Here is a 25,356-nt window from a genome sequence, read left to right on the forward strand (position 1 = left end):
ATGAATGGGTCAACCAGGAAATTAAAGAAGAATTGAAAAAATTTATGGAAACAAATGATAATGAAAACACAACGGTTCAGAATCTGTGGGACACAACAAAGGCAGTCCTGAGAGGAAAATATATAGCGGTACAAGCCTTTCTCAAGAAACAAGAAAGGTCTCAGATACACAACCTAACCCTACACCTAAAGAAGCTCGAGAAAGAACAAGAAAGAAACCCTAAACCCAGCAGGAGAAGAGAAATCATAAAGATCAGAGCAGAAATCAATGAAATAGAAACCAAAAAACCAATAGAACAAATCAACGAAACTAGGAGCTGGTTCTTTGAAAGAATTAATAAGATTGCTAAACCCCTGGCCAGACTTATCAAAAAGAAAAGAGAAAGGACCCAAATAAATAAAATCATGAATGAAAGAGGAGAGATCACAACGAACACCAAAGAAATACAGACAATTATAAGAACATACTATGAGCAACTCTACGCCAACAAATTTGACAATCTGGAAGAAATGGATGCATTCTTAGAGACATATAAACTACCACAACTGAACCAGGAAGAAATAGAAAGCCTCAACAGACCCATAACCAGTAAGGAGATTGAAACAGTCATCAAAAATCTCCAAACAAACAAAAGCCCAGGGCCAGAAGGCTTCCTGGGGGAATTCTACCAAACATTTAAAGAAGAACTAATTCCTATTCTCCTGAAACTCTTCCAAAAAATAGAAATAGAAGGAAAACTTCCAAACTCATTTTATGAGGCCAGCATCACCTTGATCCCAAAAAAAGACAAGGATCCCATCAAAAAAGAGAACTACAGACCAATATCCTTGATGAATACAGGTGCAAAAATTCTCGCCAAAATACTAGCCTATAGGATTCAACAGTACATTAAAAGGATTATTCACCACGACCAAGTGGGATTTATTCCAGGGCTGCAAGGTTGGTTCAACATCCGCAAATCAATCAATGTGATACAGCACATTAATAAAAGAAAGAACAAGAACACTATGATACTCTCCATAGATGCTGAAAAGGCATTTGACAAAGTACAGTATCCCTTCCTGATCAAAACTCTTCAAAGGGTAGGGATAGATGGCACATACCTCAATATTATCAAAGCCATCTATGAAAAACCCACCGCAAATATCATTCTCAATGGAGAAAAACTGAAAGCTTTTCCGCTAAGGTCAGGAACACGGCAGGGATGTCCGTTATCACCACTGCTATTCAACATAGTACTAGAAGTCCTAGCCTCAGCAATCAGACAACAAAAGGAAATTAAAGGCATCCAAATCGGCAAAGAAGAAGTCAAACTATCACTCTTCGCAGATGATATGATACTATATGTGGAAAACCCAAAAGACTCCACTCCAAAACTGCTAGAACTTGTACAGGAATTCAGTCAAGTGTCAGGATATAAAATCAATGCACAGAAATCAGTTGCATTTCTCTACACCAACAACAAGACAGAAGAAAGAGAAATTAAGGAGTCCATCCCATTTACAATTGCACCCAAAACTATAAGATACCTAGGAATAAACCTAACCAAAGAGACTAAGAATCTATACACAGAAAACTATAAAGTACTCATGAAAGAAATTGAGGAAGACACAAAGAAATGGAATAATGTTCCATGCTCCTGGATTGGAAGAATAAATATTGTGAAAATGTCTATGCTACCTAAAGCAATCTACACATTTAATGCAATTCCTATCAAAGTACCATCCATTTTTTTCAAAGAAATGGAACAAATAATCCTAAAATTTATATGGAACCAGAAAAGACCTCGAATAGCCAAAGGAATATTGAAAAAGAAAGCCAAAGTTGGTGGCATCACAATTCCGGACTTCAAGCTCTATTACAAAGCTGTCATCATCAAGACAGCATGGTACTGGCACAAAAACAGACACATAGATCAATGGAACAGAATAGAGAGTCCAGAAATGGACCCTCAACTCTATGGTCAACTCATCTTCGACAAAGCAGGAAAGAATGTCCACTGGAAAAAAGACAGCCTCTTCAATAAATGGTGTTGGGAAAATTGGACAGCCACATGCGAAAAATGAAATTGGATCATTTCCTTACACCACACACGAAAATAGACTCAAAATGGATGAAGGATCTCAATGTGAGAAAGGAATCCATCAAAATCCTTGAGGAGAACACAGGCAGCAACCTCTTCGACCTCAGCCTCAGCAACATCTTCCTAGGAACATCACCAAAGGCAAGGGAAGCAAAGGCAAAAATGAACTTTTGGGATTTTATCAAGATCAAAAGCTTTTGCACAGCAAAGGAAACAGTGAACAAAACCAAAAGACAACTGACAGAATGGGAGAAGATATTTGCAAATGACATATCAGATAAAAAAAGGCTAGTGTCCAAAATCTATAAAGAACTTAGCAAACTCAACACCCAAAGAACAAATAATCCAATCAAGAAATGGACAGAGGACATGAACAGACAGTTCTGCAAACAAGACATCCAGATGGCCAACAGACACATGAAAAAGTGCTCCACATCACTCGGCATCAGGGAAATACAAATCAAAACCACCATGAGATATCACCTCACACCAGTCAGAATGGCTAAAATTAACAAGTCAGGAAATGACAGATGCTGGCGAGGATGCGGAGAAAGGGCAACCCTCCTACACTGTTGGTGGGAATGCAAGCTGGTGCAACCACTCTGGAAAACAGCATGGAGGTTCCTCAAAATGTTGAAATAGAACTACCCTATGACCCAGCAATTGCACTGCTGGGTATTTACCCTAAAGATACAAACGTAGTGATCCGAAGGGGCACGTGCACCGGAATGTTTATAGCAGCAATGTCTACAATAGCCAAACTATGGAAAGAACCTAGATGTCCATCAACAGATGAATGGATAAAGAAGAGGTGGTATATATACACAATGGAATACTATGCAGCCATCAAAAGAAATGAAATCTTGCCATTTGCGATGACGTGGATGGAACTAGAGGGTATCATGCTTAGCGAAATAAGTCAATCGGAGAAAGACAACTATCATATGATCTCCCTGATATGAGGGAGAGGAGATGCAACATGGGGGGTTGAGGGGGTAGGAGAAGAATAAATGTAACAAGATGGGATTGGGAGGGACACAAACCATAAGTGACTCTTAATCTCACAAAACAAACTGAGGGTTGATGGGGGGAGGGGGGTTGGGAGAGGGGGGGTGGGGTTATGGATATTGGGGAGGGTATGTGCTATGGTGAGTGCTGTGAAGTGTGTAAACCTGGCGATTCGCAGACCTGTACCCCTGGGGATAAAAATATATGTTTATAAAATCTCTTCCTCACCCAAATTTCACAACCTACTCATTGGCTAAGCCTGAAACCCTTCTTTCTGGCATCCCTTGTGGTGACGTCACCAGCCAATCTTGTCAGTTGAACTTCCAAACCATGTATTGTACTCCATCTCCTCTGCTGCCCCTGGGGTTCCACCACTGCCATCATCAGTGACACTACAGGACTTCCAGGATTGGAAGTTTCCCCACCATTGCCACTCCCTCCCCTGCTCTTCATCTTAGATTGAAGATGGAGGAATCTTTTAAAACCCCAAATCAACTCATGTCACCCAGCTTTCAGTCCTTTAGTGCTTCCCATGGATCCTCTTTGAAGAACATCCAAAATCCTGAGCATGTCCCCAAGGCCACAGCATCACAGCCCTCCCATTTCCCCTGCTCTACCTGGCCACACCATCTCTTTCATGCACTACCCTCCAACTTCCCTGGCCTCATCACTCTTGTTCACACCTGCAAGCTCCATCCTCCTTCAGAGAATGGCACCTACTGTTCCTTCAGGATGGCTCTTCCAGGTCCTTCCAGCCTTAAATCAGAGGCATCTCCTTTGAAAAGTCTTTCCTGATCATTCTATCTAAGCTAGACCCACCCCAAACCACCACTTCTCCCTGTCCCATGACCTTGTCTGGTTCTACCACTGTGCCAGTCTCACGGTGTGGTTATGCCTTATTTCTCTGTCGGCTACTGGCTGTTTCCCCACTCTACTGTGGCATCAGTTCTGTGAGGGACTCATTCATTGCTGTGAACTTGGCCAGAGCCTGGCTTGTAACAGGTTGTAATAAAGACTCACTGAAAGAGAGAGAGAGAGAGGGAGGAAGGAAAGAAGGAAGGAAGGAAGGAGGGGAGGAAAGGAGGAAGAAAAAAAGAGGGGAAGGAAGGGAGGAAGAAAGGAAGAAAGAAGTGGATTTGAGATCATTCATTTTAAATATCTCATGTGGTGCCTACACACACTCATTAATTAAAAGTTAATGTTATTATTTTATTTTGTTCTTATTTTTTTAATTATCATCATATTCATGAAGATGTAAGGCACCTGGGTCTGTGGGAACTGCAGTGAGCACCAGTAAATGAGGGTGGGCAATGCCCATTCCAAAATTCTAGATAGGGCTGACCCTGAGGGTACTGGCCTCACCTTCCAATGCATTCAAGATCATGCCCAAGGAACATGATCTATAGGCTTCAAGCGTTCCTTCAAAAACCCTAGGGACTTTTAAGTGGGTAATTAAATCTTGAGAGATTGGTCTTGGGCATTTCATTCAGGTCAAAAAATATTATATTCATTGATATTCACCATACGAACGCCAGAAAAGGAATTCATTGCTTAATGATTAAACTTCACATATGTTACAGATTAAAGTCAATATATCCCATGACATATTTAGATAACACATTTCCCAATTCTTCTGTTACACAAGCCCACATTTCTTTTTTTTTAAATCAGATTAGTTATCATCTTGACTACTATATGTTACCTATTCATCAATTTAAAAAAATTCCATCCAGTAGAAAAAGCTGAAAATCGTAACTGTTTCTTTGTTTTATTTAAAATAGAAGAGAGTGATTTCGGATTTTAAAAGTTTTATTTGAAAGAGAATTAAATGAATCAACTGTGCTTATTAAAAAAAAAAAACCTTTGCATTGGCTCAAACAAGGAAAAAATACATTTCTAGAAAAGAATGTTATTATATGCAGTAATTTAAAACACATATCAAAACTACTTTCCTCTAATGTAAAAGATATAGCCATTTTAAAAATGAAAAGGACATGAAAGATATGTTTCTCATGCCATTTGATGAAATGTTTGACAGAACATAAAACCCCTGAGATTATTTGGATCCGATGTTCTTGGAGGCCATTCACCATGATTTCTGCTCTTGTGGTTGCTTCAGGATAAAGTAAATTATGAGCCTTCACCTAATGTGAAAAGTCATATCTGACCATCTGGCTCTATTTCAATGTGATCTTCAAAATTTCTTCTCAGAATTTAAAAAAAAAAGCAACACTGAGTAGATTTATTAATGCACTTGAGATTTAGGGGATGAAGTTAACTGTATTTACTTTATAAATATTTGAGAAACATATCTTTATTCACAATTATGTACCAAGGGCAACTGTAAATACTTCAAATAAATTTAATGATCATCTTAAAGGTCTCCAATGTACCCCATTTACCATATTCAATGAATCCCACTAATTCAGAATTTATAATAACATTTAGTATTTGACTGGGCTAGAGTTTCTTATATTTTCAGTTTTTAAAAAATGGCTTCAGTAAACAAAATGGGTTCTGTTAATAGAGCTTCAAGTAATTTTCGAATATTTTGTATACATTTTTGTATTCCATCCACTGCCACCATCACCTCTATTCAGGTCTGAATCATTTGTGCAAAGTTCACTTTGAGCATGTATCTTTCGCAGCAGTTCCATAACTGGGGTGACTGTCTTTACACATGAGAAAACAGAGCTTCAGAGAGGTTCATTAAATTGTCCAGAATCACACAGATAGAAAGAGACAAGATTTTTATTCCAGAGGATTTATTTCCATCTAGTCTTGGAAAACTATGCTAGCCATCAGATTGTGTTACTATACGCAAATTTTAGAAATTAAATCACATTTTAATATTCACAATATTGACTGATGATCAGTTCAAAGTAACTTTCCCCACCCAAACAAGAGAGGATTCCTATGGTCAAGTATCTCGACTACTCTTAATTGTAATTTTAGAAATATTATATCATGTATGCCTAACTGTCTTCTCTTTTTCAACATGTTTTAGCAGCCGGTGTGGTTTTCTGGGTGCTAAAAAGACTATAAGACACAGATCAAGCCTTAATAATAAGCCTAGGATAACTGTGAAGCCTAACACTGCAATTTTCCCTTTGAGTTAATGGTCAACCCAACAACGCAAGTTGATATGTTGCCTTTGAATTCCCAGGACTGGCTGCTGCCATTATCCAAAGCAGTGGTCACTGATGATAGTGTTTAAAGCCCAACTTCCTTGAGTCCCAATGATTCTGTCTTTCCTTAGAGAGAAGGACTGCGCAATGCGTCAGAAATAGGAATCATCCATGCCCCTGCTCCAGGGGTAGATGTGATGGCTACAAGACTTCTCAGACATCAGATTCTGTCACTGATTTCTAAAGACCTCAAAATTTACTCACAAGTGATGCTTTGCTTTACACAAGTGTCTAAAAACAGCAATATCGTGATGATTAATAAGTCCTTCTATGGTGAAACTCCTTTATAATGAAATTTATGGTTAAAATATTGCCTTATGAAATCCAGTTAGAGAATGAATCATTTGGCTTCACAGAACCCAGACTGCTATCTTCATAGTACTTTGGTCATACAATTTTGAAGACCCAAAAGATAGTCATGGTGGTACTTCAGATGCAAAATAAATTTTGAACAACCTAGTTACTTTAAAGATTAGAGAGTTAAACTGAGTCAAATTTTAAAAAAAAGGTCTGTTTTCAGTAACAAGAGCCCCCAGCTGAATTTCTGGGTTGCTCCATAGCTCTCCTGGCCCTTCAGCTGGCAGCTCTGAGATAGGAGACCAGGAAAGCCAGAGGGGAAGTAGGAGTCATTTTACCTTATTCAGTATATGCCAGTTGAGCCCTTCAGGAAGCAGTGCCAAAGGAGAGTTATAAGTGCAAGAGATTTATTGGGGTTAATACCTGCAAATGATGAGGGGGGAGGGGGCACAGGAGTAGGAAGGGAAGGACTTCCGATTATGATGCAGGTCTCCTATCTGGGGAAAAAAGTAAAAGAAGGAAGGAAAGTTGTGTAAGAAGAACCTCAACTTACAGGGTATTCCTGAGAAAATAAAAGGAAGTTCCAGTGTTGAGTAAAAACAACCAGACCATAGAATATTCTTTCTGTGACCAGAGGCTGCCAGGAAAATGTGAGGTCTCTGTGCAAATGCAGTGGCAGATTCCCAGACTGCTGCAGCTGGGGATTACCTGCTATCTGTTCTCCTCACAGCTGGTCAGCAAGTTCTTTCTTAAAGGAATATCCAAGTGGATCACCCCATGCCTGCCCTACAATGTTTTAAATAAAATTACATGTTAATATTTATAGAATTTAATAAATCATTACAATATTAAATGACTTGAATTCAGTCTTACATTTTGATTACTGAGTCCTGGAAAATCAATTGAATGGGTAGGACAATCCTCTTTGCTAATGCCGATGTTTCAATTTAATGACCTCAGTTGTCTTGAGTTTCACACTCACACATCTGGTAGTAGTAACAAATATTCAGCCAAGATCCATAGCACCATGGCAATTAACAAGTCTTTTAGCTTCTTGATGCCACTCCTGACCCATAAAAACATATCCCCATGAAGCAAATCACACAATGGTCTCCAAGCATTTACTTCCCTGATTCAAACCATGCTGTTCAGTATCCTACAGCTAATTGTTCAGTCTGAACCCAATGTATCTCAAAAACATTGTGGGGAGCTAACATAGTAGGGCATTTTGATCTCTTTACTCTCCTGCTATAGATTTTGCATGTCCACAGTTCACTGAAATGAAGGTACCATCAGGAGGAATGGATGGTTAATCAAATATGTTCCAGTCCCCAGACATATCAGAAACCAGTTCCACAGTGAGCAATTAGCTTCTCTACAGCATGTGTCTGCTCATAGCTCAGCTGAAAGAAAGGTCTTCAAATAATCAGGGATCCCATATATCCTCACATTTGAAGACAAACCTTGAAGATAAAACCTTTGAAGACTTCACCAAATGCATATTTTGCAAGAGTCTGCGTAGTTGTTGTTGTTGTTTTTTCTAAAAAAAATCATGAGAGAAAATATTTTCATAGAAGACTCCAAAATGGCAGAAGAGACAAACTGAATTTATAAGCACCTCATCCCTGACCCTCCAAGAGAATAGAATCTGACCAAAAAATCAGAATGGGGGTATATTAGTCAGCTGTCACAGCCATAAGAAAATATGACAGACTGGGTGGATTGAACAGCAGAAATTTATTTTGCACAGTTCTAGAGGCAAGTTCAAGGTGCTATCAGGATTGACATCAGTGAGACCTCTTTTCCTGGCTTGTAGAAAACTACCTTCTTACTGTGTCCTCACATCTTTCCCCTGTGTAGGCGCAGAGAAAAAGAGAGCGCTCTGGTGACTCTTCCTCTTCTTTTAAGGACCAGTTCCATTGAATTAGTGTCCCACCCTTATGACCTCATTTAACCTTGTCTCCCTAAAGGCCCCACTCTGAATACAATCACCTTAGGGGTTAGGGATTTGATATGAATTTGGCGGGGAGAGGCTCAAACCAGTTCATAGCAGGCGGTGTGGACAGCTAAGTACTGTTGAGCATGGAAAGCCAAAATATCTTAAATCCATATAGTGTGACCAGCAACATTACTGAATCACAAATAAAGTCAGGAATTAAAACAAATAATAGTTCCCCAATTTTATAGCTGTGTTAAGTCCTCGTTGCCATGGTGAAGTCTTGAGAAAGGCATAAGTCAAAGTCAGTCTTTGGCTCACTTATTAAGGCAGCAAATACCCCTCCTTTTTTCTGCTCACTGCTGAGGACCACAATGGATGATTCTTTTAGTAGCAAGATGGCACCAAGTTTCCATCACCCATTTAGCAAGTTTATAGAATTTATAGTGTCAGGGCACAGAGGTAAGATTTAAATCTTATAAGCCTTCTTTAGAGAAGAAAAAGATTCAACATCTAAAGGACATGAGTTTCAAGTTTCTTCTATAGCTTTCAGTGTCTTTGGCTCAAGGAAGGCAAAGACAGGGGTTCTTTCCCCTGCAGCTGCTAAGAGTATCTTTTTGAGTGACAGATAATTTATTTAAGCCATTTGTTTAATGCTCCTCGATGGTGCTGTAGTTGCATCCAGTGAGCAGAACAAAGTGGGCTGGACCCTCCCTATCAGTTCCAATAGTGAGTGAGAACCTGGATTTACAGGCAAGAGCAAGGTCACGGGTGGGGATACAAGACAGATCCATTTCCCTCACCAGTGCCACAATCTCCAAACCAGCCATGGCAGCAGGATCATTCCTTGTTTATTTCTGGTGTCCTGAGCTAGAGGTGAAGGGGGGAATGGAGAAAGAGGAGAATAGATGTTCACATGGGGTGCTCTAGGATCTTCTTTTGTTTTGCTCAAAATTCACCCTGAACACTGTGTATCCCAATAGTTTATTGCTGTGTAACAGACAACCTTAGAACCTAATGGCTTAAGATTTTTCTTTTTTATTTTTCTAATGATTTTGTGGGTTGGAAAATTTGTCTCTGATCTATTAGGGTGGCTGGGGCTAGATGACCCACTCCCAGGATAGTTTCCTCACTCACAACCTGACACCCTTCCCGGACTTGGGTTCCTCACAGCAAGGTGGTCTCAAGACTGGTCAACTTTGTATGTGGTGGCTGGCTTGCCCAAGAGTGAACTTTCTTAGACATAGTGTTCCAGATCCCAGATGGAGGCTGCAGGGCTTCTCATGACCAGCCACAGAAGTACAAAGCATCAGTTCCACTCCATTCTATTGATCAAGTGCAGGGGGGTGCTCTTAGAACCTGCCTTTCAGTGGACAGAAGAGCAGCTTTTAATATAGCAAACACAGTATGTGTGTGAGAAAGGAAATCCTAGAATCTCATTGTGTATTCAGGGAACCTGTCTGCTATGCTCACATTGCTGTTTGGGTATAAAATTTATCAAGTGGTGTAAACTAGTCTGTCTTATCCATAGTGTGGAATTTGGAGCTGGGTGATTCCATCTCTTACTGCCCTCCTGTGTCCCCTTATCTCACACACCTCAGGTTCCTGATATGTGAAATAGGAAAAATAGTACAGAACATCGCAGCTTATTACCAGGGTAAAGGGAAATCATGGCAAAAGCACTTTTTAAACTGTTAAAAGCAAAACATATAAGTGGGAATGTCTTGTCGTAAAGAGCATATCAGGGGGATAAAAAAGAAAAATAAAAGTGTTCTGGGAAGGGGTAAACGTGAGCTCAAACCCCTGCAACCTCAGATCATTCCTCTGTAATATAAAGGTTGAGATGCTAACTCCAGAAACTGGATGTCAGGATGGAATGCAATCCCATGCATAAAGCCCTGGGTACCAGGCAGTGCTAATTACAAGTACACAGTCTCTTCCCTTGGCAGTCAGAACCTGGGCTTTTTCCGGCACTTAAAACAAGAAATAATAATTCTGAGGAATGTTCATCGAAGGTGATGATGTTGGCTTCATGCCAAGAATTGTGCTTAACACATCGTCCAGATAAGAACTGCCGAATCTCATTTAGATTTACACACAAGAACCTGCGTAAAAGGCACACCAATGACCTCTCTGGAACCCCCTCCTCACCATTCTGATTCACATGCCTGCTGTCCAAGTGAAAGTGAAGAGACTGTTTGAAGGCAGTTCTGAAGTGAAAACAATCCGGTGATAAGTTCACAGAGGTCTCCTGGGGGTGATGATGACTTCCCGCCGTCTTAATCCTTCATGAGTACAGACTTCTTCGTTTGGGAACCCACACTCAACTTCCACCATGGAGTCTCCAAATCTGTTGTCAATATATTTAGAAACATGAATGTGTTTGGAGGTGATTGGAATACCTGTTAATCTGAGAGAGAAAAATGATTCTCTTCACTCTTCCCCAGACACTGAGGGACATTTTCCAAACCTGCAAAACTTTATCAAGTAGAGCCATTTTTGTTGGAGATCACACCATTTTCTGGTCAGGATAACACTGGCGTATGTTTTGATTGAAGTTGTCTTTTGGTGACAAGAACTTCACAAAGCTCTAAGGATAGAATGGGAGGGAGCACAGAATGAATCCAGGAATGCAAAAGGTACTTTGATTTCCAATGATGTGTTTATAAGAACACTCTTTTTTTCTAAGTAAGGAAGCCTGAGCAAAGTTCATTGTTCAGAACTGCATGCAGTGATAAGAAAATAAAAATGAGTTATCTTTGAACAAAACTGATGTCTGATTCACTGTCAGTAAAGCATGTGTCAGACATGATCTAATTGTTTCAGAAACTGATTTACTTCATGTTAATGTTCTTACACATGTCTATGCTGTTGCCTGGCATCTCTAGAGAGCAGCTAATAGCACACAAGAGGTCTGGTTTGGGGTACAGCAGTCTGTTTTTATGGGGTGTAAAGGTGACGATAGGTTTGTATGAACATTCAAATTGTGTCTTAGCTTCACACTGCTGTGGTCAAAAGAGGTCAACCAACCAGAGCCAGCCATGGGCATTTTGCTCATGGTGGGCAGGGCTGTGCTCACCCATTCAAAGGAGTAACTTCATATTGCCCTAACCAACATCTTGTTAGCTGTGGAAGCAACAAGTGGGAATGCCTGGAAGGTATACCCCTTGTTCCCTTGACTTACGTCTCCTCTGAGTGGGACAACTCTGAGAAATGTTCTACAGTTTCCTAAGGGTGCCCTACAGGTTTCCCCACAGCAGAATGCTCTGTCAGCTTCCTCCCTTCCCCATCTCTCCTCCCTGCTCCCTTACACCTCACATTACCCGGATCACCTCTAATAAGTTGCTTGTACCCAAATCCTGTCTCATGGTCAGTTTCTGGGGGATTCCAACCTCAAGATAGAGCTTAATTCATCTCTTTCTACATTTGTTCCTCTTCATCTTTCCCCCCCACTATCTGTTGTTCTCTATCCTGACTGGTCTTAGTAAATTCAAATTCCATTCAATGAGATGGATGTCCATAATCACTTGATTGCAGGGATGTCAGGATGTAATTTCAGAGAATTCTACTATCTAGTGCTAGAATGTCAGGCAATTGGGAAAAGCATGCTCATGTTCTTCCCTCGTGCCCCAGCACTGAGCCAGAGGTGGTGGGTTGCATAAAGGAAGATGCTATTTCATCCTGTCACTGATTTTTTATGGGTATTATCTCAGATAAAATGTTTCATGCTCCTCATTCTTTATTTTTCAACTCATTGTCTGTAGTTATCACTTTGAGCCAACTCTTTTTAGAAATTATATTTCTTTGCAATCAGGAAAATAACACAATAAATAAGAATGCATCCAGACCTCTTGGATTTCCCCTATAGAGTTTCTATCTCCAAACATTCTGGAAATGACTTTCATATTTCTTCTCTTTATAGTTAACCATGACCAAAAGCACGCTTGTAACTCTATGTAAGACACTTTTTTCCTTTTCAGCTTCAGTCATGCAACCCAGTCATACAAACAAGCTTCAAGATTTATAATCAACTTAGCCTTTGTATCCAATTTCTGGCTTTGTTTATGCCAGCTTAGTCTTCATCAAAATGATGTCCAAATTAATTCTGAAAAATGGGCATTTGCCTTTACCCTCCCAATGACTTCATTCTGCTGTGGATTTGTATCTAATGTACTAAAACACACACACGTGCATGCGCGCACACACATACACACACACACACATACATGAGCTGTGAGGGTTTTTTTTTTTTTTCCTGTAGTGATTCTGTATTTTCCTTTTTAAATAATTATTTTTGGAACTTCATTTTGAAAATCCACTTATTTATCATGTTCTAAAAATGCACCCTAATGGAATACCACAATGGCTTTAAACCAATCTCTGGTTGGAAACTTCTCCTTGATAACACACTAGCTCTGACACTGAAGGGAGAAACTGGAAGAGGATGCTGTCAAGAAACCACAAGATTAACCTAAGCCTCTCCACGCCATCCCCCCATTCTTCAGTGCTGTAAGTTTCTGCTCAAGTGGGTCTGTATCCCATGCCTCTCAAAGTCTCCTGCCCTCAAATAAGGAACAGAGGTAGTTAAAATGTGGAAAATTGAGAAAATGCAGAACACATCATTAACTCATATACTCAGGAAGCTGTGGCAATCTTTACTTCTCTTCACATAAGGCCCACTATAAATGAAATATATATTTTAATTATTTCCAGTTTAGATATTCCCAGTGCGCAACACAGAACCTCAACTGTTCACTGTAGAATAAAGGAAAATTGGGCGGTAAGAAAGCAAGAAGAAAGTTGCAGCTAATGCAGAACAGTTGCAAGGCATCGTCACATCGCCCTGAGCAAAACTCTTCTTTTTATTTTGTAGAAAAAGCAATCCATTTCCCCTATGTGCAGCGTCTGTATTCAGATTCTGTTTACTCATGAGCTCTGACAGGTTTACCCAAAGCAGCTTTGCAAACCAGCTGCTCCTTCACAATCTCTGTGGCTATAATTCTTTTAAGTTGCAGGGATAACTGAAAATGTACATGGCTCTCTGGGATGCAAGGCAGGCAGCAGGAACTGTTGACATATTTTATTTTTTACATAGCATTTTCAATTACAGAGAATGACATAGCTATGAACTTTCATTGGGTGCCCCCCTCCACTTGACTTTTGTTGGGCAACATAAAGCATGCAAAGTCACTTCAACTCAGCCTCTTTCCAGAAAACTCTGTGGATTGCACAGTAATGTCATTCCTGACTCAGTGAAAACCAAGCCAAAGCCCTTTCAGTGCACTGAGCCTAAGGTTTTTCCAGTTAAACCACTGGGAGAGCTCACCCCAGAAATGGAATCTGTAGACATCACAATGGAGTGTGCAATATCACTTTCAAACTTTTTCCTCTACTTAGCCAACTTTTCCCCTAATCCGGAAAAAAAAAAAAAAAACACCCTAATTTCTTCAAAAATCTCCTATAACTTGTTGTTTTTCAAGCTTAATAACTCTCTACTCTGAAACTTTATCACAACAATTGCTTATGTTAAAGAGTTTTGACATTGGCTTTAGCAGCTGAGTAGCTGGGGTAAGTTTAAAATGGTCTTGCATAAAACAGGTTTAGTACTTCCAAGAACCGAAGAAGGTTTTCCTTTTTTTTTTTTTTTTAATAGAAGTGTTTATGAGCCCTGTTTTGGCCTGTAGCCAGTATATGATTATTAAATAAACTTATACTAGTATTATACCTAAATATGCACTAGGTAAAAAATATCCTAGAAAATTAAACTGTCAGGGAGCAGGGGGGAAATGGTCAAAAAGCATCCCAAAATACTTGGAGAGAAATGATTTTTAAGATTGTGGTTTGATGCTATAACCCCTTCCCCCACAGGAGTGGTGCTTTCTGGCTGCATGAATCCTATCAGGGTTCCCCAAATTCACATTTCCGTTTGTGCATCTGAGTTTTTGCATATGCTGCTCCAGGTGACCAGGGAGCTCACTGTCTCTTCCCAGCTTGAGAACTCATCCTTCCAGACCTGCATCAGAAAGCACAGTGTGCCCAACTCTCCCCCGAACCCCCGCCTACCCACCACCACCACCAAGGGCAGGCAGCACCCTCCACAGCTGCTGTAGAGCTGAAGCATTATATTAGACACTCATCCCATGGCTTCCTATGGCTCTATTCCTGTGTCCTTTCCCTAGTGTCCTTAGAAAGAGCTGTCTGCAACTTAATTTCCTTAGTACCACTAGCCCTCTGCAAAAAGTGCCAGGTTAAGAAGCACTTGATAAATAAACAAAGATAACTTAGCGGTGGAAGTACATACATACATATTTATGTACTATTTTTATTATGTAAAATTTTTCAAATCAGTTGAAAGAAGAGACTCAGCACACAGCTCTTAATTCACTGTGAGAAGCAGCTCACATTTTTCATTTCTCCACATGGAAGACCAATATTTTTCTCAGAAAAAAACATTACTTCAGAATTAACTATTATAGTATCAAAGTTATTTTTTAAATACGCATGTTTTATCATCAATTTCCAAGCTCCATTTGATTGTTTACTATACCTTTATAACTTGACTTACAGCCTTTCTGCTGGAAAAATGTCCATTTGATTGTGTGTGTATGTGTGTGTATGAAATCATCAGCATTTCCCACATAATTTGTCCTAATACAGACAGGTCAGATTTCCTATAATAATTAAAAATGTGACATATGGAAGGTAAAATTCAAGTCTCTCATTTAAAAAGAAGTACAGGAAGGAGAGGGAGTAGGAAGAGGAGGAAAGAAGGAGAAGGAAAAGGGGGGAGAAGGAAAGGGAGGAGGAGAAGGAAGGGAAGGGAAAGGGAGGGAACAAAAGGCAGAAATCTTTGACCCCACAAATAACTGCATTAAGCACTAACATTTATTAAGCCCTTGTAAGTCAAGCATTGTTTTAAGTAATTACTGTACATTGTATTATGTAATCCTCACCCACACTCTATGTGGCACATCCTACATTGTCCTATTATTGTCCTATTATTACTCATGAGATACTGGAGTCAATAGTAAATAGTAGTGTGGACTTACACTTGGGATCCTGGCTCCAGTGTCCATGCCACTCCCTCCTCCTTTGAAAGAGGCCTTCATAGTTGCTCACTCAATCTCCTTATCTCCTACTCACCTTCCACCAATTCCACAGTTCCTCTGAACCCATTATTCCAATGAAGCAGCTCTTGAGGTCAATGGTAACCTCCACGTAACAGGAGAAATCACTCAGGCCCCATCAGATTGAATCATTGGCCCAATTCAGTACTATTGACTTCTTTGTCCTACTTCTCTTTAGGTCACGGTCTTCCTGTTTTCCTCCTATTTCTCTGCCAGCTCTGTCTTTTACTCACATATTCTTCTCAACCTAGCCATTGAAGAAGTGTAGTTCTAGGGGCTCCTTTTCCTCCTGTGACTCAGTGTTGTCACCTTAGAATTCAAGACTCACGTCATCTCATTTTTTCCCAGCTTCAATGATCGCCTACATGCAAATGACACATAAATACACAGTCCCAACAGAGATCTCAGGCCTACATCCTGAGTTTCAGAACATGTAGGTCTTAATGACTACATCAGAGGTCTTCTTGGATAGTGTTAAGATACTGATAACTCGTTCATCAAATTATCTATTGCTGAATCTCTAGGACCATCAACAATGCCTGATACATAGCAGGCAATCAGCACTTTTTAGTTGAATGAGTTAATAAATGGATGAAACTCCACATGTCTAAAACTAAACTTATAACCTCCTATTCCCCCAAACCTATCCTCTTCCAGTGCCCCTATATCCCTGAATGGCACCACCTTTGGAAACTCTGTTCTCTTATCTCATCACAAGACTGACTTCTCTCAATTTTATTTCCTACATATGTTTAAAATCAATCCATTTTCTTCACCTACACAGCCATCTGTCTATGCTACCTCCACTAAACCCACATCCACTCACACCCTTTCCAATCACCTTTCCAAAATGCTGTCAGAGCGGTCTTCTTAAAAGATAAATCTGAGCATTTGCCAACACATTTAGAATTCTTCAGGAGTTTTCCATAGCTCTTATAACTAAGACTCAAATCATTAACATGAGCAAAGCACCCTGACCTGCCTGACTTTCCTGCCTGTCTCCAGATGTTCTTGTTACAGAAAAGTTTTCAATTCCCTATAGAGGCTAACTTCTTTTGGACTTAGGGTTCTTTACACACAGAATGGCTATAGCGAAAGCCCTGAGCATCCCCTACCATCCTACTTCAATGAGTTGATTCCTATTCATTATTTCTGTGGTTCCATCTTCCTATTAATGCTGTAAGGAGGGGCGCCTGGGTGGCTCAGTGTGTTATGCCTCTGCCTTCAGCTCAGGTCATGATCCCAGGGTCCTGGGATTGAGCCCCACATCGGGCTCTCTGCTCAGCAGGGATCCTGCTTCCCCCTCTCTCTGCCTGCCTCTCTGCCTGCTTGTGATCTCTCTTTCTCTCTCTCACTCTGTTAAATAAATAAATAAAATCTTTTTAAAAAAAGCTGTAAGTGATCATATTACATTTATTTGTTTGACAGTTTGATGAATATCTCTCTTTCCCATATGACTGTAAACTCCATGAAGGTAGGAAATGTCTTTATTCTTCTTAATTTCATGCTAATGTCTTGTTAGAATGTCAGCTCAATAAATTATTATTGTAACTACTGAAGGAATATATTGACGAGAAAGACCAAGACATGGGTTGAAAAGTTGCTGGAGCTTGAGAGATATGGAGAGAATAAAACAATCATACAAACAGAAAAGATTATCTGTAAAGGAAAAAACTTCCAGGTTGAATTAATTAATATCTGGAAACAGTTTATGCCAGAAGATAAATAATGATATATTAAGCTTTTGAGAGAAAAAAAAAAGAAATCTAGTAGATTCCATTATAATATTAACATATAAATGCAACAGAAAATGTTCCTCAGGGGCGCCTGGGTGGCTCAGTGGGTTAAGCCGCTGCCTTCGGCTCAGGTCATGATCTCAGGGTCCTGGGATCGAGTCCCACATCGGGCTCTCTGCTCAGCAAGAAGCCTGCTTCCCTCTCTCTCTCTCTCTGCCTGCCTCTCCATCTACTTGTGATCTCTCTCTGTCAAATAAATAAATAAAATCTTTAAAAAAAAAAGAAAAAAAAGAAAATGTTCCTCAAATATATGAAACAGAATCATAATGTTTATCATTGTTCATTTTTGGTGATGTATTTTGTGTCTATACTGTGTAAGAGTTGAAAAAAAAGCAGAATGATCAAGGAAACATAAAAATACAAAAAATAAAACAAAGTAACATAAATAAAACTTAACATGTTTTTTATGATGGTAAATTTAAGAAATAAATCCAATGAAATAAGCAGTTATTCTCAAATTGTATACACAAACCAACTCCATTCTTCAGTGCACAGATGAGTGACATGAAGAACATGCCACTAAATGATTAGAAAATCTTGCAAACGAAAGGAAAATAGATCAAAGATCCAAACGTGAAAACTAGTCATAAAACTCTTAGAAGAAAGTGCAGGACAAAAATTTCATAACATTCGATTTGGCACTGATTTCTTAGATAGGCTACCAAAAGCACGGGCAACAAAAGAAAATATAGAGAAGTTGGATTATATCAAAGTTAAGCTGTGCATTAAAGGACACAAAGAGCAGAATGAAGTGGCAACCCATGGAATGGGAAAAATATATACAAATCATATGTATGGTAAGGGGTTAATGTTCAGAATATATAAAGAACTACAACTCAAAATGGTAAACAAACAACCCCTTAAAAAGGGGACTAGCACTTCTCCAAAGAGGACGTACAACTGGCCAATAAAGCACAGAAAATGATATTTAGCATCACTAATTATTAGGGAAATTCAAATTAAAAACCACTAGATACCACCATCTCAAATCCATTAAGAAGATTACTATCAGATAACCCGAAAAGAACAAGTATTCATGAAGACATGAAGAAATTGGAATCCTTGTGCATTGTTGGTGGGAATGCAAGGTGGTGCAGATACTGAGGAAAACAGTGTAACTATTCCTCAAAAAAATTAAAAATGGAATTTTTGGAGTATAAATGTAAAAGAATTGAAAGCAAGAACTCATACGAGTTATTTTTTACACACATGCTTATAGCAGCATTATTCAAAATAGTTAAAAGATAGAAACAACCCAAGTGTCTATCAATGGATGAATGAATAAACAAAATGTGGCATATATATACAGTAATGATTTACCCTTATGAAGGAAGGAAATCCCAATGCATGCTATAACAGGGACAAATGTTTGAGGACATTATACTAAGTGAAGTAAGGCAGTCACAAAAGGAAAAATACTGTACGATTCCACTAATATGAAGTAACCAGAGTAGTCAAATTCACAGAGAGGGAAAGTAGGATGGTACTTGCTGGGGAGTGGAGAATGAGAAGTTACTCAGTGGTTACACAATTTCAGGTTTTGTTTGTTTTTTTGTTTGTTTTCAGAGTTTCAGTTTTACAAGATGAAAAAAGTTCTGGAGATGGATGGCAGTGACGGTTGCATAACAATGTGAATGTACTTAATGTTATATTAAGAGAAAAAAAAAAGAAGAAGAAAAGAGACAACATGTAAATTGGAAATAAAACAAAGCAAAGCAAAGCAAAGGCCAAGAAATAAATATCAGATACATCCAAGGGAAATGATTTAGATTGGAGGGAGAGGGCTTCTTTGTAATCCTGATGGTGACAGTCCTCTGCAGTGAAGAGAAAACTTGGAAATTTCTATGCACCAAATAACCTGACTTCAAAATATATAAATAAAAGCTGCAGGAATCATGAGGAGAAATGGAAAGTAACAGAACTTTAAACCAAATTTGGAAACTTAAACATACCTTCCTTAGTTCTTGCCAGATCAAGATATAAAATATTAAAAAAGGATAGAGGACCTAGGTTTAAAAATAAATAAATTAAGGTACAGTTTATGTAGCAAGATGTATAATAAATTGTTACTGATTATATGTATTTGTGTAACTTCTACCCAGGTTAAGAAACATGGTGACATTTTCACCTCCCATACTGTTTCCTTGTGTCCCTTCCCAGTCAATTTCCAAGGTAATTATATTCTGACCTCTATCACCAGAGAATAGTTTTGACTGCCACTCAATTTCATATAAATAGAATTATACAGTATGTAGTCTTGTGTGTATTGTTTCTTTACTCAACGTAACATTTTTTAGATACATCCAGTTTGTTATATATGTAAGATGTTCATTTTATTATTATATGGTATCAACTATATGAATGTAATAGATTGTTTTTTGCAAAGTTTTTTGTGAACATACATTTTTTTTTTCATTTCTCTTGGTATATACCTAAGAGCCAAATAGTTGTTCAGGTAAGTGTATATTTGTCCTTGTTAGAAAATGCCAAATAGTTTTTTAAAATGTTTGCTCCATTTTAAACTCCCAAACATCAACCTGTGAGATTTCCAGTTGCTTCACATTCTTGCAAACATGAGGTATTCTCTGTCTTTTTCAACAGATGCACATCGTATCTTCCTGTGTTTTACTTTGCATTTCCCTGGTGAATTTGAACATTTGAGCACCTTTTGTGATTCACTGACCATTTGGATGTTATGAAGTATCTGTTATGGTCTTTCGCCCTTTTCTTAAAAATTGGGTTGTTTGTCTTTTCTTTGTCTTATATTTCTCTATATATTCAAGATTAAGTTCTTTGGATTATGTATGTATTGAAAATACTTTTTTCCCCATCTGTGGCTTTCCTTTCACTTTCTTAAAAGCATCTTTTGAAGGCCAAGTATTTTTGTTTTGATAAATTCAAATTTACCAATTTGTGTTTTGTTTTATGGTTAGTACATTTACCTCTGTTCCAAGAAATCTCTGCACATCCTGAGGCCTTAAAGATAATCTCCAATATTTTCCTCCAGAAGCTTTGTGGGGTTTGCCTTATATTTAGAACTATAATACACTAATATTTTATTTATTAAAAACAACCAAGCCAGGAGGGATAAACATATCAAATTCTCTACTTGGAAAAAAAGGGGAAATAAAGGTTTCTGTGCATCGATAAAAACTTACAAAATGACCATAATTTAGACCTCTAAAAATCCCTCAACAAATGCTGAAGAATGAATAACAAAACCACATTATGTATGTGTAATGCAATAAAATAAGAAATAAATTTAAAAATATTTAAATCTACTTGGAAATCTAAAAACATTATATCTTGTCCACATTAGATGAAAGAAAAAAATCAGTATTTCAAAAATAATCTAAAAATATAATGACTCAACTTTTCAAAAAAACATCTCTGGGGCAAAGTCAATTTTGTACTCAGATGAAAGTCTGAAGAAAGAAAGAAAGAGAGAGAGAGAAAGGAAGGAAAGGAGGGGAAGGGGAGAGGGTGAGAGGGAGAGAGGAAGGAAGGGAGGAAGGAAAAGAAATGAAGAGTAAAGTGAAGGAATTAGTAACAAAGCAGATGTTAATTTGAAACTAGAAAAGGCATCCCTAAGCCTTTCTCTCATGCTGTGAAATGTAGAGAGCCACCATAAAATACAGAGAGTTACCTGAGCCTCTCTTAAAATTAAACAGAGCCAGGAGACTGTGTTTTGGCTCATATGATGGGGTTCAGAGTCCGCTGATCCTTCCCCTAACCTCTTTCTTCCCTCTTCTGCCTTGAACAAGGACACAATGGAAATCCTGTCACCATGTTGGAAAAGGCCAAAAGATTCAGCTCAAAAGAAATGCACAGGGGACCAGCAATCACCTTCCTCTTGACTCTGTGTCTCTGTAGTTGGCGGAAAGCATTCTTAACTGACAAGACTGAGTCTTGAGATGAAAACAGGGATCAAATCCATGGAACAAAATTGGGTTAGCAACTACAGGCAAGTGCAACTGGGGGTTTATTTTATGATTTAAAAAAAAAGTTTGTATCAGATCAGTGGTGGTAAGTTAGGAAAACTTCATAGCTAGGTGGAATGAACCAAATCATAAAGATTGTCTTATCTTGCTTCTTACCACAAAATGTAATCTAAAGGATTCAACCCTGAATTTTGCCATGCAAGAAGTAGTAAATATTATTTCTTTCCAAAACACATCACTCTCAACATTTAGAAGGAAATTGCTGCCTTAATGTCCATGGATTAAGTTGTAACTGTCCACCCTGTATAGAAGAGGTAAATGGAGAGTATTATATGGCACATTATGCATTTAATATGAGAGCCACCTAAAACTGTATTAACTGCAAATATGAATTTGTGGGAGAACCAGGGTGGTTCAGTTGGTTGAGCGACTGACTCTTGATTTTGGCTCAGGTCATGATTTTAGGGTTGTGAGACCAAGTCCTACATAGGGTTCTGCAATGGATGTGAAATATCCTTGAGATTCTCTCCCTCTGCCCCTCCCCCTGCTCATGCTTGCACTATCTCTCTCTCTCTCAAACAAATAAATAAATCTTTTTTAAAAAGATGAATTTATACTAACCACAATGATGAGTCAATATTTCCCTGGAGTGAAACCAGAAAGGAAATAAGTTTTGTTTTCTTTATATTTTGAAACAAAAGCATACATCTTTGGTATCTCTTTTCCAATTTTCATAAGAGTATGCATCTTTATAAAATGATTTGTGTGGCTTTAATTTTTTTTTTTCAGAAACAGTTAAGATATAATGAAAAATACATTTTTTCTTGAATTTCTGCTAGAAAGTTCCTAGAAAAACCATCATGGCTTCATGTTTTGGGAATGAGATATCGTGGACCACCACCATTATTATTATTATTATTGTTGTTATTGTTATTTATTGATCATGAGTCTTCTTTGTTGTTTCCTTCTAAGACCAATCTTGGAATTTATACTTTCTTAGAAAATTGTTTTCTTCATGGATTTTTAATTTATTAGTTTAAAGTTGCCCATATTGACCCTTAGTTTTTTAAAAAAATACTTCTATATATGTTTGTATCCCATTATTTGTTCCAAATATTATTTATATGCTTATTCTTCCTCTCTCCTTCTTTGTTCTTCCCCCCCTCTTTCTTTGTTGTCTATTTTATTGCTCTTTTTTTTTTTTATTGCTCTTTTAAAATAGTATTTGGTCTTAGCAATCAACTCTAATTTTTGTTTATTGGCTATTTAATTAATTTCTGCTTTTATGCTCTTCCTGCTATTTGATTTAGATTGTATTCATTTATTTATTTTTATTTATTTTATTTTTTATTATCTTCAATTAGCCAACATATAGTACATCATTAGTTTTTGATGTAGTCTTCACAATCCATTAGTTGTGCATGACACCCAGTGTGCATCACAATACATGCCCTCCTGAATACCCATCACTGGGTATCCCCCCAACTCCCTCCTTCTGGACCCCCAATTTGTTTCCTGGAGTCCAGAGTCTGTCATAGTTTGTCTCCCTCTTTGATTTATTTCCATTCGGTGTTCCCTCCCTTCTCCTATGGTTTTAAACTGCGTTATTCCTTATATTCCATATATGAGTGAAACTGTATATTTGTATTGTCTCTTTTTCCACCTTTAGATCTGAAATCCTTGTTCACTTACTATAAATTTTTCCTTTAAGTGCAACTTGGGGATACATTACCACTTATTTTTATATAAGGTGCTTTTGTTTTAGATATTTTATAATGTTTCTTTAGATTTACTCTTTTTTTATTTTTTAATTTTTTTTAAAGATTTTATTTATTTATTTGACAGACAGAGATCACAAGTAGGCAGAGAGGCAGGCAGAGAGAGAGAGAGGAGGAAGCAGGCTCCCTGCGGAGCAGAGAGCCCGACGTGGGGCTCGATCCCAGGACCCTGGGATCATGACCTGAGCTGAAGGCAGAGGCTTTAACCCACTGAGCCACCCAGGTGCCCCTAGATTTACTCTTCAATGAAAGATTTTTTTTTAAAGAAATACACCTTATAATTTCTCAAGGGTGTTTTGCTATTCTTTGTTATATTTCAATTTTATATATTTTGTGGTCAATGCTCCCTCTCCAAAACCCCAACATAACCATGAGAAATGACCCCAGTCTCATCATGAGAAAACACCAGGCAAACCCAAATTGAGGGATATTATACAAAATTCTGACTAGTTTGCCTCAGAACTGACAAGGGCATCCAAAACAAGAAAAGTCTGAGAAACTGTCACAGTCCAAAGGAGGTTAAGGACAAATGATGACTAACTATAATGAGATCTCTTAGATGTAACCCCAGAAAAATGACATTAGTGAAATTCAAATAAAGGGTGGAGATTTGTTGGTACTAATATGCTAGTGTTGGTTCCTTAGTTGTGATAATTGTACCACGGCCAATGTAAGATGCCAAAAATAGGGAAAATCAGGTGAATGGTATATGAAAGTCTCTTTTCTATCTTTACCATAACCGAGTAGATCTGAAACTATTCTAAAATTTAAAAGTTTCATTTAATTTTAAGAAAGCTAAACAAAACAAAATGAAAATCTTCCTGTGGTTTGCCTCCTCAATCAGTCTACAATACACCCACATCATTATCATGCTCTCTAGGACCCCATGTCCCTGATTGTATTGTCTCCCTCACACACTACCCATCCCTCTACTCATCCTAATCTACCCCACCCACATGAACCTGCTTGGTCCTCCAGCATGCCAACCATGATCACTCTCTAGGGTGTTTGTACCTCCTGTCTCTGGGTTCCACACATCTCACTCCCTTGTCTACATTATGTTTTTATAAAAATGTCATCTTCAAAACGATGGCTTTCTGATCACTTTATTTAAGCTCCCTCAAGCCACCTCCTCCTCCTTTTTTCATTTGTTTTTCTTTTTCATAATAGTTACCACCTCCACCTAACACACACACACACACATACACACACTATTTTCTTTATTGTCTGTTTCCATTCATTAGAATGTAGGCTTCATTAGGGCAGAGATCTTTTTGTGTGTTATCCACTGATGTATCCCTAGTACCTATATAACATCTGGCACATAGTAAGAACTCAGAGAGTATTGACTGAATACAATTAATTAGGTAGGATGCTTTAGCAACAGCCCAATGAGAAATGGTGTTGGATTGGTCTTGATTTATGGCAGTGGAGATGAAGAGAAGTGGTAATTTTAGGATGTATTGTGGATATTGAGTAATAGCAACAACATCCTATAAGCAAACCCTAAATCCTAATGACAAAATTAGTATTTGTGGATTAGTTAGATATACAGTTTTAAGAAATGAGAGGAGTGCAGGAAGACTCTTGCTTGATGAAGGTTCCACCACTTAATGAGGTGGAAAAATTTCCAAGAAATTTTTGGAATTATGAATCCAGAGCCAAGACATGTTGGATTTGAGATGCATCTTAGACATCCAAATGGGGATATTCAAGATGTCTTTGGAGTTTGAGGAGACTAGAGATAGAAATACTGCCTTGGAAGGGGTGCCTGGATGGCTCAGTTGGTTAAGCAACTGCCTTCGGCTTGGATCATGATCCCAGGATCCTATGATCAAGCCTGGCATTGGGCTCCTTGCTCAGCAGGGAGTCTGCTTCTCCCTCTTCCTCTGTCTGCCACTCCCCCTGCTTGTGCTCTCTCCCTCTCTGTCAAATTATATAAATAATAAATGCATACATATATACATACATACATACTTCCTTGGGAGTCATTAACATATAGATGGTGGTTATTAAAGCCATGATACTAGGTAAGGTCACATAGGGATAGAACATAAAAGAGTAGAGGACCAAAAGAAACACCCTGGGTATATCCCAGAAATTTAATGATGGGATCAGAGGAGGCATTAACCACAAAAATACCGGGAGGTAAGACAATGAGGGTGGGAATAAAAAACTAGATAGAAATAGCACCATTGGGAC

Source organism: Lutra lutra, chromosome 9 (assembly GCF_902655055.1).
Source record: "Lutra lutra chromosome 9, mLutLut1.2, whole genome shotgun sequence".
Lineage (NCBI taxonomy): Eukaryota > Metazoa > Chordata > Mammalia > Carnivora > Mustelidae > Lutra > Lutra lutra.